This window comes from Prionailurus bengalensis, chromosome B2 (assembly GCF_016509475.1).
Source record: "Prionailurus bengalensis isolate Pbe53 chromosome B2, Fcat_Pben_1.1_paternal_pri, whole genome shotgun sequence".
NCBI lineage: Eukaryota > Metazoa > Chordata > Mammalia > Carnivora > Felidae > Prionailurus > Prionailurus bengalensis.
The window spans coordinates 66,675,873-66,692,518 of NC_057349.1; positions in this window are offsets into that span (position 1 = coordinate 66,675,873).

Here is a 16,646-nt window from a genome sequence, read left to right on the forward strand (position 1 = left end):
GTATTTCCCTTTTAACACTATCGATATGCTCTTGAAAAATCTGGTATAGCTACTATTTTAAGCCACTGAGGTTTTGAAGTTATTTAGAACTTTTGAGAGTGACAGGGGAACACAATAATAATGCCAAATAGCATGAATACACCTGGATTTTAAAAAGGCAAAATGGTATGTATATATGCACTTATTGAGTTTTAAAATAATTGTGTAAAGAAAAATAATTATATATAATACAAGATACAGAAATAATTACATAAATAAAATAGTTGCACAAGTACTTAAACTTCATTTAACTTTACACTCTGATTTACCTTTTAGCACATACATAGCATTCTCTGAAGGTTGGTTAAATGCTCTGATAAGCTGAAGCCAGAAATAGATTGAAGTCTCCCTGTTGTCTTTTTTGTTGAGCAGTGCCCAAGTGGATCCTGCTCTAAAAAAAATTGTTAATAATCCCATGGAAAAAAACAAGAGGTTAGAGACATGAATATCTAGTGATGGCCTTCATTTCCAAGGATGCTCTACTTTATGAGATGGGCATCAACTCCCAACTCTTGCCGTCACTACACAGATAGTGGGAGAAGCCATGATAGGTACAACAGAAGAAAGAAAAACAAGCCAGCACATTTTAAGAAATGCTTTGTGCACTGATTTAAGAAATCCAGTATGCAATTGTAAAAGCAGAGAATAATTCATTGGAAGTAAATATTTCTTTTAATATAAAGCAAGGTTAATTCTTGATTAGCTAGGATGATGGTGGGGAAGGAAGTTATGAATACCCAAGTCCATGGTTAGAATAAAACTAGTTAAGACTGCTTATACAATAGAATGATTGTAAATTTATTTGGTTGAAATTACATGTTTGAAAACCTAGTCAATATTCTACAGATATTATCCATATATGAAAAGAATAGACATATAATAGTTTAGGATTATGAAACACTATATAATTTTTAAATGAAAATGGCCCAAATTCTCCATCTGTTGACATGTCTCTTATTGTGTTTTTCCCCCTGCCTGGTCTCCTTCTGTCTCTGTCTTTCTGCTTGTGCTTCTTCTCCCTTTCCCATTCTTCCCCTTCCCTTGCTTCTTCCCTTTCCTTGCTACATAACCTCTCTCTAACAAACTGAGACCTGAGTTGGGCAGAGTTGCAGAGGTATGTGCATGTTCTCCTCTCCTGTTCAGTCCTCATTTAATGCCTCAGAGGCTCCTGTCTCTGCTGTGCTGCTATGCAGGGGCTCTCTGCTGCCTGGTAGAGGATGACACATGTTTGCATGGCTGTGAATATGAGTTGGTGTCTGTCACTGTGATGTAGGGCCAGATGTTAGAGGTAAGATTTAAGGGTCTCTGTATGGAGGGGACAGATAGGGTAGGGTAGGTGAGGGGATGCCTTCCTGTGAATGGAGCAGGGCTGAGCCAGGTGTGGTGTGGGGTCTACTTTCTCAGTCCAATACATGTGGTCACACATGCTGTGGAGTCAGGATGAGCCTCTGGTCATTGTCTTTCTTCAGCCATTCATACAGTTTTCAAACCATGACCCCAGGCTTCAGTGACATTTTATGATTTTCTTTATTTATTATTTTTTAAAGTTTATTTTATTTATTTTGAGAGAGAGAGAGAGAGCATTTGTGTGCAAGTAGAGGAGGGGCAGAGAGAGAGGGAGTGGAAGAATCCCAAGCAGGCTCAGTGCTTTCAGTGCAGAGACCAGTGCAGGGCTTGATGTCAGCAACCATGAGATCATGACCTGAGCCGAAATCAAGAGTTGGACACTTAACTGACTGAGCCACCCAGGTGCCCCTGTGATGTTCTTTATAATGCCAAAGAATTCTGAGTAGTTGCTAGATATTCTCAGACCTTTACCTCTATCAGATCCTTGAAGGTTCCTGAGGTGCCATGAAATTGAAATTTTAATATTCTTGATGTTCTTCTTTATCCACATCTTTTAATCAGTTGTTGCAGATCAATACAGTTCTCCAGATCACAAAATAAGTGGCAGAGAGGGCCATGTGAGGTAAACATGGTCCATTCAGACTTGTCTTGGCCAAGGTACAGTGGGAGAGTGCACACTGGTCAATGTGCAGCTCTCATTGGCTGAGGGAGAGAGAGCTCTGAGAGCGTGACCAAAGCAGGCTTTAGGAGTGCACCAGAATGAATATGACCACAGTCACTGTTCAGAATAAATGTTTTTGTACGTCTTTTGTTTTGTAAGTGTGCAAACATGTATTGCATTTCTGTAGTAGAGGCTGTCCAGTGGCCTCTTTCTTATCTCCGCTTCTTCTTCCTTCCCTGCCCATATCAGTACTTGTATTCATATCTATCCTTAGCACATCCCCATCTCAGTAGAAGTAGACTTTCAGATTAAAGCTACTTCCTCACTGAGCCTCTGGGGTAAATCCCTTCCTGCACATCTTCAGGGATCTCACTTGATTACTTATTTTCCAAAAGGTGGGGATTGCTAATATAAGTACACATCTTGGAGGTAGTAGCAAATATTCAGCTGAAACTTGAAGGCAGTTTCTCCATTTTTGTTACTTGATAGTGAGAAGTTCTCTTGCCTTTCTTTCAATTCAAAAACTCACTATAAATGAATTTCTTCCAGAATGCAGATTTTTGGGGGCAGCTGCTAAAGGCAACTCTTGTGATGTGTAGTCACGCTGCTGACAGATTGTCTCTCCTAATTTTTTCCCCAGCAATTCTAAGCTTTAAAAAATTTTCTTTAACGTTCATTCATTTTTGAAACAGAGAGACAGAGCATGAGTTGGGGAGGGGTAGAGAGAGGGAGACACAGGACCCAAAGAGGCTTCAGGCTCTGAGCTGTCAGCACAGAGCCCAACTCGGAGCTTGAACTCACGAACCACGAGATCACAACCTGAGCTGAAGTCGGACGCTTAACCTACTGAGCCACTCAGGCCCCCCTCTAAGCTATTTACAGTAGAGAATTGTCTCTAGAGGGAGAACCAAAAGCTTCTTAGCTATTTTCTTATGGGACCAAACGCATTTAAAAAGAAGTGTTCTTTCTCTAAATCTGAATCATATTTTGTTTTGGGTAAAAAGCATAATATATAGAGAGACATTAAAATAAGCAAACAATTAACACAGAACAACCACAAAGTCACATATTTTAATCTTACTCCAGTGATTCAGAACACGTTTTTAGTACTGTAAAGTAGTAAATGGCTTAAATGGATTTTACTGAAGTTTAAAAATAGGCTGATCCCTAGAAGCTATAATTGAGAAAAGGACTGCAGCTCATGCATTGGCCTTTGTAAGTACACACCCCACACATGGATATTACTGCCAGCAAGATCATCTTTCCATAAAAAGAAAGAGAATATTTGTATTGTAACTAAATCTAAGAGGGATAATAATCTCAGGAGGGATTTATTGTAGTCTGTCACTTTTAATGATCTTTCCTTTTCAATATCAGCAAAAATAAGGAAACACTTTTTACTGGAATAAGAACAACCTTAAATAAAACCATATAGCATAGCAGGGTGAAGATTGAGAAAGGAAAGGCCAAGCAGGGCATTAGAAATGTTTGGGGAAAGGGTCATGAGAAATTGAAGAGAAAACCATGCAAAGAATTATTTTAATACGAATTAGACTGGAATCAAGATAGTAACAACTGCTCATTGACTACCTGATCTACTGCTCAATTATGAATTTCATATATTGTTTTCTTTAATAGTTACATCAACCCTACAAAGTAGATATTCTTCCTTCTGTTTTTATACATGAGGGGCTGAGATGCAGAGAGAGCCAATAATCCAAATGACAAGGCTAGTTGGTGGCCGGATCTGACTTCATGGCCTGTGTCCTACTTTCTCAAAAAGGGTAAGACAGAACAAAGAATGAAATACAGTATTGGCTTACTAGGTTATCTCCACGCTCCTTTGACTTTCTACTTAAAAATTTTATGTACATTTTATTTTATTTTTCTTCAAGATTATTTAATCAACAATTACATGATATAAAGCTGTAAGGGGCAGTTTTATATCCTTTAAAAGCATTGAAGCAATGTCCTTCAAATCAACAGCCAATACTATCAGAAAACCTCATTTTAACATAAATTAGTGTCATATTTAACACTGATAAATTGAGAACCTTGACATTTAAAGAACGTATACAGTTTTCTAGTGAGTTAGGGGAGGTGCAGATAGATTTAAGAATCTCCCTTTTAAATAATATCAACCTCATCTCTCAAGCTTGATAATCATGACATACCTTGCTATGTGTTATGGGAACTGATTTATTTTCTTTAAAAGTTTTGAGAGCCTGGAAGTAAATTTTTGAATACAAAACACTAAGTCATGTTTTTGCTAAAGAAAGCCTGTGTAAGCATCTGCTATTTCATTGCACCAGCCCTTGTACCAGTGTTATTGGTGAGGGTGGATAAGGGAGGCCTATAAGTGTAATATGAATGCTTGTGACCCAGGCAGGGTGCATTGCTAGCATGCTTCTGGGCACAAAAGGATACTGAACCCATGAGAACTGGTCCAAACTTCCCATTTCTTAAACAATATCTGTGATTTCTAAAAAAAACCAAAAAAACAAAAAAACACCTTGTTTCTGCTTTAATCTAGCATTCCACCAGGAGCATATCATGACATATGTGATTTATCGATCCATTTATTGCTGAGTTTATATATGGTACCTTTTGTCCAAAGTTCTAGACACTGAATAAGTTTAGGAAAGAGGTTGTTCTTAAAACAGCTCTTTGAACAGCAAGCATAATATAAAATGATGTTAAAAAAAACTTCCTGTCATTAGCTTGCCACAGTCGTCTAAAGCTCAGTTATGTGGTTCATTTTTGTGGAATTACATATGAGTGTAAATACATTTATTTTAACCTATATTTGTATAATTAAAAATTACTAGTTCGTTGCTGTGGACACTAGAGGTCTGGGGAATTAATCTTTCTACCACAAACTGGGTGTGTGCCCTGGACAATTTAATGAAAATCTCTAAACTTCAGGTTCGCATTCTGAAAATATATGAGGCTGGACCCAGATCAATCTCTTCCTCCTTTACATTTGTCAGATGGTACACACTTTTCCATTTCTCTGTTTTGGATATCATTGATCCCTCTCTCTGGAATGACTTCTCTTGTCAAAACCATACCCATGATTTCTTTTAGAGTATTAGTAAGAAAGGAAATGTTTTAATGAGAAAGTAAAAGTTGTATGTGATAATAAGTAAAACAGAAATTAGGCCCTGAAATGGTTTCGTTCAATTATCAAACACTTACTGAACAATTGCCATTTGCCATACACTGAGCTGAAGATATAACTGGAAAATCAAACACAACTCTAGTCCTCATGTTGCTTATAGGGTAGTGAGGAAGACAGTAAATCAATAGGAACTTTATGTAGTTTTCTATGTGGAGTCTTAAGGGATGGTATAGATAATATTTTTCTAAAGTAGTAGAAGAGGAAGTATCTTCCTGATTGTCAGACACAAATAGTCAATGAAGTAAACTATGTGGACAGTAGAAGTTCACAGTAGATACTGTGCCATTGCAGAGATTAAGTGACGAATTAATATTTTCTCTGTATTCTTTATCCTCACCAGCCAGGATGACATTTTACTCTGAAATAAAGTGCATCTTGCTGCATCTAAGCCAGCTAGACCACCTGACCAAATATAGCAACTAAAAATTACTTAAATTATTATCAAAGGGATAAATGCATAGAATTTGAAAGTCAAATGGTACTTGAAGGTTTATAACAAAAACAGCAGCCCCACACCAGAAGCAACCCATCATCATCTAGTTACTCTACTAGAGGTGACCACCGGAGAACACTTTCAGCTCTTAAAGCAGTTTATCCTGGTATTTATCTGCATATTTAAAATAATACACTTATATTTTTATTTGTTCATTTATTATTTTTAAGTATTATATGTCAAGTATTAATTAAAGTTGGTAAGGGTTAACATTTTTAATAACACCACCTTGTTTCTCCTAAATAGTTGTGTAACAATTATTGATCAAATCAGTATTCAGTGTTTACATTCTTTTTATTAAAAATATTTTTAATGTTTATTTTTGAAAGAGAAAGAGAGAGAGAGAGAGAGAGAGAGAGAGAGAATACAAGCAGAGGAGGGGCAGGGAGAGAGGGAGACACAGACTCTGAAGCAGGCTTCAGGCTCTGAGCTGTCAGCACAGAGCCCAGTGTGGGCTTGAGCTCACAAACTAAAAGATCATGACCTGAGCTAAAGTTGGATGCTTAACCGACTGAGCCACACAGGCGCCCCTTCAGTGTTTACATTCTTATGATATCATAATGATATATTATTGCTAAGTGATGTATTCTGAAGATATTTGCATTTTTATACAACTTTTGCTTTCCTTGGGGTTAATAATACCTTGCATTTTCCTTTGCTTAGTTTTCTATGTATTTATTTCTTCCTATGATAGTTAGGATCAGATTCAGTTATAATGACAGAAAGCAACAACAATAACAACAAAAAAAACAGTGGCTTAAATAAGGTAGAAGTTAATTTTTCCCTTGGAAGAGTCTGTAAGTGAGCAGTTCAGAGCTATTATGGTAGAACCGTGATTATCAGTGTTTAAGGCTTCTCTTTATCACCCTTCTCTTCTGTCTTGCACATATGGTTTCTACCTTATGATTTATGATTTCTTCAAGCTCCATCTGTTTGCATACATTACATTCATAAGCAGGGAGAAAGAAAAAAAATAGGAGCATACTTCCTTTCTTTGAGGATACTTCTTAGGCATTTCAAACATTACTCCCACTTATATTCGTTGACTAGAGCTTAGTCATACAGATGCCCCTAGCTGCAGAGGAAGCTAAGAAATATTTTCCTTCTTATTTTAAGAAGCCATGAGAGTAAAAATCTGAGAAGGAAAATTGTGGGACACTTAGAAGTTTCTGCCATACTACTCAAATATACCAATAAAATTGTAAAACCTTCTAAAATTATATTTCAGACTTAACACATTAGATAATCTGTCAGTCTTTGAAGAATTGCCTCTGGGAGTTTTCAGTCCTCCCACTACACATTGGTCTAATCACTCCCTAGGCCTGGTAGGATCCTGGCACTTTCCTCCTGAAGTTTCTCTGCTAATACCCTATCTGAGAGTTCTTGCTTCCTAGATTTTGTATGTTCTTCCTTCTGTTTTCTTGTTAATTTTGGTGAAGTCACCCTTTAGTAGTTTTCTAAGAAAGGCTACATAAGAGGCACATTTTTTTTTGAGAGTTGGATAATGTGAAAATGGCATTATTCTAACCTCAAATGTGATTGATAATTGGATAGTCTTCTAAATTGAAAAGTATTGCTAGTCAAAGTTTTGAAGAATGAGATTTGTTAATGAAATTAAGCTGATGAACTTTTTGAAAATGTAGACAACTGCATAGTTTTTAAATTCCACCAAATCTCCCCATACAACAAAGTAGTATTCCAGAAAATACCAAAAAAGAATTAGGAACACACCACTAATAGCTAAAGAACCCATGTAGTATTCAGAAGCAGTTCAAGAGAAAGAAGAATGAAGATAGTAAGAGTTTGATGATCTAGACTGGAGAACACTATTGTCACGATCAGGTACTCACTGGAAGACTTCATGGGCAATTGTGAAGGCAGCAGCTGAAACTGAGAGAGATCTGTCCAATCTTATATTGAGTCTAAGAGGGGTACAGGAAATTTGATGCTGCTGGAACTTTGGTGGGATAACTTTGTAGAGATGAATTGTCCCAAGTGATTTTATAATACAGTGATTTGACTATACATTCCTAGTTCTGTAAGGACCACAGAACTGCAAAAAAAAAAAAAAATCTTACACTGTTATAGTACTAATGAAGTCGATGATAGTATTATTACTCTTGGATGGTTTCCTTTGCATGTGGGATAAAACAAATAGTAATTATGTCAGTGTCCTTAAGAATAGACTTGTCATTTTTCTTACGAGAGAAGGGAAGATTTGATAGGAATAAGCGAAAACTCTATATTGAATTTTAATTGGAAATATCAATGATATGCCATTGATATATCATGTTTCAAACATATTACATATCTTCCAACTCTGTCAACTGAAAAAATCTAGAAACAATGAGCAACCCAATATCAATGTATCCACCTAGTACCCAGATTATGTTCTTTAAATCCTGCCTTCCTCCACTTTTTTTAAATAGAAACCAAGATTCTTGGCTGATCCTGGGTATGGATCAGGAAATAGAAAAGATAAGCCTGGGATATTTATTATATCAGAAAGAAAGGAGGCTGTCAAAGCTATTGAATCATATCAAAAAGTCTCAGGGGCCAATTTAATTAGGCTTAGGTGGCCAAAGATGGGACAATTTCAGCATCAGTAAGAATAATAACCTCAGTGTATTGAAACATATGAACACATCAAATATACTTAAATTCGCAAATTCATATAAGCCCTCTAATTCATTGGTTACCATTGGAAGATACTAGCAAAGGAAGTCATTATTTTGAAAATTCATAAATAGAGAAGACTCAGGAATTTATCTGACTTTCCAACAAGAACTATGTCAGATAGGGATACCTGGGTGTCTCAGGTAGGCAACAGACTTTGGCTCAGGTCATGATCTCACAGTTCATGGGTTTGAGCCTCTCGTTGGGCTCTGTGCTGACAGCTCCGAGCCTGGAGCCTGCTTTGGATTCTGTGTCCCCTCTCTATCTGCCCCTCCTCCACTCACACTCTGTCTCTTAAAATAAATAAACATTAAAAAAAAAAGAACTATGACAGGTAACTATACTGTTGACAAGATGACATTTATTTTTCTCTTTATATAAATATTCCACTTAACAGATTAAGAAGGAAAGATAGAATAAGAGTGGTGGAGTTTTGCAATCACCAGTGAATAAATGGATGCAGACAATGAACATCAGTGGCTGCTAACATCATCTTTATGTAGTTCTTGATTGAAATACAGAGCAAGACTTATGACCCTAAATCTATTTTAAACCTCAGGATCTCATGACCAATTTACAGGAATTACAAGGGAGAGAGGAACACATTAACTTACATCATAGAGAGGCAATCAGTAGAATCCAGGTAGTGGGAAACTTTAAAGAAAAAATGACTCCGTTTTTTCAACAAAAGTTTTGCAAGGAATAGGGGACACCTGAGTGGCTCAGTCAGTTAAGCGACTGATTCTTGATTTCAGCTAAGGTCATGATCTTACGGTTTGTACTGACAGTGGAGAGCCTGCTTAAGATTCTCTCTCTCCCCCTCTCTCTGTCCCTCTTCTGCTCATGTTCTCTCTCTCTCTCAAAATAAATAAATAAACTTAAGAAATTTTTGCAAGGATTACAAGAGAGATAAGGAACCTATTGATTAAAAGAGATTAGAAACATATAAACAATGGCAATTGTATGAATATTTCTTAGATCCAGATTCAAACTGTTAAAAACAAACAAAATAAAAGAACATTTAGAAGATAATCATGGAAATGTGAACACTGACTTGTTGTTTAGTAAAGAATTTTACATAATTTTTTAGGATAAATAAGACAAAAGGGGTATTGTTTTAGATACGTACTAATGACTTACCAGTGGTATATGTTGCCTAGATTTTATTCAAAATACTCAGGGAGTAGAGGGAAATAGGTGTAGGTAAAAGGAATGAGATTGGCTATGAGTAAATAGTTGCTTACTGACCACTTCAATCTAGAAACTCAGGTTTCAGTTCTGAAAAATTCTTCTTTTATTATTTATTTGGTAATTTCTTGCCTTCTGTTTTACCTATTATCTATTTTTGCAACACTTTTTAGTCATTTGTCAGATTCTTACTGTGAGCCACTTATATCTATCATTTCCCTCCTATTATTATTAACTTCACGTTCTTTAATTCTGCTTTCTAGAACAAGTTTAACTTTGTTTTCCAATCCTTGTTTCCAATCCAATCCATCCTATCGAATGTTTTTATTTCTCCATCATCATTGTAATTTTTAAGAGTTTTTTTCTTGTTCCTTTTTTATTGTCTTCTGTCCCTCTCCCCCATATATGCAATAATTTCTCATCTTTCAGAAGCTCATTTTGAAGTTTCTTCTGCTTTGCAGTGTCCATAATATTTAAGTATTTTAGTCTTTCATATTGGAGGCTTCCTCAATTATCTGGCAACTTCCATCCACTCACATTTGAGAGTGAGGAACTAAAATTTATAGGATTCACAGGATCAAGAACGTTGCTATTTTAGTGTGGGATCATTAAACGTCAGTCTTTGTAGCATTTTCTCTTGAATCCAGTAATAGTTTCCTGGAGTATAGATTCAGCTTCTGCATTCTAGGAGCCAAAGGGTGGGAGGCATGGGAGGAAACTAGGCAACTCACTGTTCTCCATTTCATTACCCCCCTGAATTTAGTAGGCATGCTTTCCTTCATTTCTTCCTGCTTTGTCCAACTATATAGTCCTCATTTTACACACTTCCTGGAGGATAATCATCCTGTCTACTGGGCTAGAAGAAATAATGTAGATCTATTGTACCTTTGTGATTTTCAATTAGTTCTGAGATTATTAGCCCCCCTCTTCTGTCTTGCAGTATATCTGAATCCTCCAGTTCCTAAAATGAGCCTTCTAGCCTGGAAAATAATAAATAGGTTTCATGATGTGTGTGCCACATTCAACTGATAATGCTTCTCTCCAAAACTGCGTTCATACAGATTCTTGTTTGGTAAGGTTCGCACTGTGATCGTCTAGGACTGATGGGCATGGCAAGGAAAGGTTTTGAAGCAAGGGTTTCGAAGAGAGTCTTGGAGATTAAACAGTGATTTGATAGTATCAATTGAGAAGTTGAATAGTTTGACATTCATTTAAACACGTCAGGAAATTCCTGAAATAAACAATACAGTTATTTGAAACTCCTCCCACCCCACTCCAGGCAAAAGGTTTTTGGAATTTAAAGTCATGTTCATGAAGACGTCCCAAGAGTAGTGTCCTGTCACTGACAGTACACTGTCACCTAAGACAGCACACTGAGTGAGTGTAGATGATTTCATTTTCTCACCGATAATAGTAACATGAGAAGGGTTTAATAGCCATTCCAGGAATCTGGCGGAAAAATATTGATTCTTGCTTATATTGGGCAGGATTGTTTGGGTTGTACTACACTAATGATTCTTAAATCTCAGTGGTTTAACATAAGTTAGCGATGCTGCAATCCCATGTAGGATGGTGGGATGCCCTGCTTTAAACTGACCTGGCTGCTAGATGCTACACTGTCTTTTAGCATTTAAACTCGTGGAGAAGGTAAGAAGGAGAAGGAGAGAGCTTTGCATCTGTAATTAAATGCTTTGGTCAGGGACTGAAGCACACTACTTTTGCTCATAGCCTACCAGCCAGAACTAGTTACATGGCCCTTCCTAGTAATTATTAGGGGCTATGAAATATACTCTTCCATGCACTGAGGGAATGAACAATAGTCAATTTATCACCTTGCTTAAGAAACAGCTGAAGATTAATTATACTAATAGAATAGCATTTTAAATATTTTTTACATTTCTTAAGTACTAGCCTGTTTTTATCAATGTCCAATTCTCATGGATTGCTGTTCTTATTAAAACCCCAGTCTTAGTTTTTACGAGGCAGCATTCTTAAGAACGCTTTACTTTCTTTTCATCTCTCATTGATAAAGACATAGAGATGATAACATAGAGTTGTTACTTATTCATTTTTAGTAACTCTGTCCTTACTAGGCTTAGGAATGAGATATTTTGCAATAACTGGAAAGGTTGCACATGAAAAGAACAGTGAAATTTATATTGCAAAGTATCCATACTTGGTTTAGTCTGAAAGGAATCTCCTATCTCCATTTCACACTAAATATGTTTTTCTTATGGTATTTCCTCCACTAGACTAGTAAATATTTTTACTTCCATCTGGACTTAATTCTGAGCTATGTCAATGATGACACTGTCCAGACTATAATGCAGATGGGATTAGAGAAAAGGAATGTCTATAATCACACACACAAGTGCTCTTATACTACAGACCTATAATCCAATATAGTCTTATGTAATACACTCCATGTGTGTGCGTGGAGCACAGTGTGATATGGGTATTATTGAAAGTTTACCTACTTGTTTTTAGAAAAGTATAAACTTTGCATGCTGTTGGTTAACAGTGTATATTTTTGGAATGACATTTTATTGGATTTTAGTATCCATTCTCCTGGATAAAAATGCAAAATCATTTCCCTTGTAGAGCAGAGCTAACAGCCAGAACTTTCTGAGCTCTTATTATGTGCCCGAGAGAATACTAAGTGCTTTGTATGCACAACTCATTTAATTCCCAAAACAGCCTGTGATGTTGGTACTATTATTATTTATCCATTTGGAGATGGGGAAATAGACTCAGGGAGGCTGAGTAACCACATAGTTGTCATGGGGTTCTGACTCTGGCACCTGACTCCAGAATCAGTATACTTAGCCATGGCCATGGGCCCTCCAGGCTTAACTTCTTCATACACATCCTCGCAGTTGGGTGTCCTGTTGGAGTTTTATGAAAAGTGGGATTAATATAGACCGTGGTATTTAAACATAATTATAGGGAACATTGAATTTTTAATGTTTCCCCAAGTCCTGTAATTCCAACATCCCACAGGAAGCCTAAAACAAACTTTATTTTTGTCCCCAAACTGATTCAAAGAAAAAAAATTTAAAAAGAGGTGTTATTTGTTAGGCTAGAAGCTATTCACTAGTATTGGGGTTTAAAGCCCAAATGCTATTTTTTTTAATGGCATTTGACTCGGCTTCTTAATTGATACCGTCAAATCACTGTTATTCTCTGAGAATCTTTTTGAAGCCCTTGCCTCTAAACCTTTCCTTGCCATGCCCATTAGTCCTAGACAATCATACCATGGACCTTACCTAAACATAATCTATATATCAACATAGTTTTGGAGAGAAATGCTATTTGACTTGCCTGATTTTTATTTTTATTTTATTTTTATTTTTATTTGAGAGAGAGAGGGAGAGAATGCGAGTGGGAGAGAGGGGAAGAGGGAGAGAGGTGGTATCTTAAACAGGCTCCATGGTCAGTGAAGAAACTGACGTGGGGCTGGATCTCCTGACCCTGGGATCATGACCTGAGCCGAACTCAAAAATTGGATGCTCACCCGACTGAGCCATCCAGGAGCCCAAACTTGCCTGGTTTTTAATTGTAACTCTTTCATTTCCTTTCTGTATAGTCTTCAGGGAGTTAAATTTATTCATTAAGTTTTAGTGTCCCTGTCTGAAAAATAAAGTTATCACTACCTTAAAAATCTCACTGAATTGTGGGAATAATCAAATGTTGGTAACATAGGTACTGTGAAAGCACACGTGTAATTATTCTCCTCCTTCTCACCTCATCCTTTCTCCTCATTTTCCTCCTCTTCCTTTTCTTCATCATCGTTCTTACATATTTTCTTTTAGTAGTTGTTACCACCAGAACTTAGGAATACTTTTTGACTGAATTAATGTTGTGTTAAAGTGAACATTTGGATGAGATCTAAGGAATTCTTACATTTTATTTAAAAAATTAGTAGTGAATTAATTTCACATATTTCTCAGAATCCAACAGTTGTTTCATTGACATATTTAGGTGTTTAGATTCCATGTAAATAGCCTAAAGCAGCATAGAATTGAGGCAAAATTAAGGTGTTTAGAGATCATAAAATCTCTTTATTATGCACTTAGAGCAGCAGGTACTGTGTCAATAAGCTGAAAATCAATTAGCTTAAAATAAATTTGAAGAAACTTAATTCACAAAATTTACTAAATCTATTCATTTTAGTAAAAATTTGTTACTTCTAAGCTATTTTTTTAATTTTGCTCTTCTAAACTATTTTAAAAGTTTGTGTAAATTATGGAATGATATTAACACCTTATAATGATTCCTGCAATATTTTATTTGACTGTTTTATGACAGCAGTAGAGAACATTCAATTTACCAAAATCTAAGATTATAGTGTTTTATCTACTATGAATGTATTTAATATTAAGAAATGTATATTTTAAGTCAAAAAACAAATTGTCGGAGCTTAACATGGATTTTTTCAGTTTATACTGATTTTTTAGAACATATTTTCAATAACTTTTTATTTTGCCAAAATGTTAGCATTTTATAATTTTATCTTCAGTTGCCTAAGTAGAATATCAATCTTAGTTTATGACCTACAGCAATTAGCAGCTGAAGTTTATTATTAATTTCTGGGTTTTTTTTTTTTTTTTTTAGAGAGAGAGAGCTTGCACACATGAGTGGGGGGGAAGGGCAGAGGGAGAGAGAGAATCTTAAGTAGGCTCCACTCCCAGCACAGAGCCTGCTGTGGGGCTCTATTTCACAACTGTGAGATCATGGCCTGAACCGAAGTTGAGAGTTGGACACTTAACCTACTAAGCCACCCAGGTCCACCAAGTTTCTTATTAATTTCTAATAAATTAATTTTATCCTTCTATATTTGGGGATTTTCAAACAACCCATTATTTGAAAATGTCTTTATCATTTTATTCATGGTCACCAAATACAAAATTGCAATTCTAATAATTGGAATTCTAATTATTCCATTCTAATAATCTCTTACTAACTTCTTTTTTGTTAGGTTAAATGTTTTTATGATTTTATTTATATTTTCATGTTTCTTTTTTAAAAAAATTTTTTTGTACCCCCATGTTTAATTTTTATCTTTAGAGGACAGAGCATGAGCAGGGGAGGGGCAGAGAGAGAGGGAGACATAGAATCCAAAGCAGGTTCCAGGTTCTGAGCTGTCAGCACAGAGCCTGACACGGGCCTTGAACTCACAAATCATGGCCTGCACTGAAGTCGAATGCTTAACTGACAGAGCCACCAAGGCACACCTCATGTTTCTTTTATTGGCAAACTGCTACCAAGCAGATATACTGGAATTTGTCCTTGTAAAGAAAATAAAAGTTGAGTTATTTTTCTATGTGGGTATGGTTTTAGTTAATTTGGATGCTTCTGAATGTCATTTCTGTTGTTTCAAGCTTTAACCACTTTTTGTTTTCCATCAATTTTTCATATAGCATACATGTCAGTATGTCTGGAGGTAGAGCCTAAGCATCACTGTTTTTAAAAAGTTCTTTAAGTGAGTCTCATTTGCAACCAGGGATGAGGGCCACTGGCTGTGATGGTGATTTACATTATACCCGTTTTCAAGGTCCTTTCTCAGTGAAACCTGGTGTGCTCATTCAAGAGGCTCTGTGAACTGGTACACGCTTAACAACTTGGTAAGAGGCTGAGAATTCCCATAACAGTGACTGGAGTCAGGTTTCTGTCTACTAGGCCTCAAATTCCCCCTATATAAACTTTTTTTTTAATGTTTATTTATTTTTGAGACAGAGAGAGAGCATGAACGGGGGAAGGTCAGAGAGAGAGGGAGACACAGAATCTGAAGCAGGCTCCAGGCTCTGAGCTGTCAGCACAGAGCCCGACGCGGGGCTCGAACTCACGGACCGTGAGATCATGACCTGAGCCGAAGTTGGACGCTTAACCGACTGAGCCACCCAGGCGCCCCTCCCCTATATAAATATGAAGCTGAACCTGCAATGATTTTATTCTGAGGTGCCCCCATGATCAATTAGCCATTGCCACAGATTTCTGTGGGTTAAAACAGTGTGATTACTGCTCTGTCCCTGCACCTGATATGGTCCTGGTGGGTAGACCCTCCCACCTGGCTCCTACCGTGCCAGGATCCCGTGATTGCCATTAAAATCAGAGACCCTGATTCCTTTGAAGCATCTCTACTCATCATCTATGATCTCCAGGAGACAAACTTCATAGAGCTTTGCAAGAATGTTGTTGCTTCCCTCACCAGTGCATTCCTTAGTGCCCTTGTGAAAGGGCGTTCCCTGAGCCCTCCCAGGGGTTACGATTAGGGAGTGGCTGAGCAAGTTGTACAGGAATTGATCTAGCCAAACATTCTCATCCTCAAGGAATTTTGGACTCCTTCTTCCACAGAATGTCAGGGATTTAAGTTCTGGCATTTCGGTCTCACTGATTATAAGCCACAGTTGGGTGTAAGCTCAGATGATCAACCTAGCAGAGTATTACTGTTACCCACACACATTAAATCCCAAATCCTTGCTGATTGATTGATTTATTGATTATTTATTTACTTCTTTACTTATGCCATTATAATATAATATTAGAATCCACTTACTTCTATACCTATTTCCCAGATTCCTGCTGGTTTATGTTGCCAATATTCTGCAATTTTTTAGGGTATAGAGGCTGTCTCTGTCTGGGCCAGGCCTTATTCTACTATGACTAGGCTACGCTGGGATCCAACTTTCATATGCGTCTGGAGACAACAAAGGTTGGTTGGGGATAGGTCCTCAGAGAAATAGGCATTTTCTTGTTAGTCAGCTGCCCCTGGTGATAGCAGGAGAATGCTGTCTTCCAGGAGGCCCTGACCTGCTTCTGTTGGTAGAAAAAGTCCAGGGAGATTTGGGGACTCAAACTTTTCAGTTATCTTGTCTTCCCAGTGTCTTCATCCCATCTCTCAGAGCTCTGCTCCTTCCCCAACAATGCCCTTGCCTTGGAATAAGAGATATGTCAAGGTTACTCATTTATCTGGTGTTGCAGTTCTTAAACCCTTATACTCAGGCTTTGTGCTTGATCTTTGACCATATCTGCTCTGTGGATTCAGATAAGGGACTCTTTTA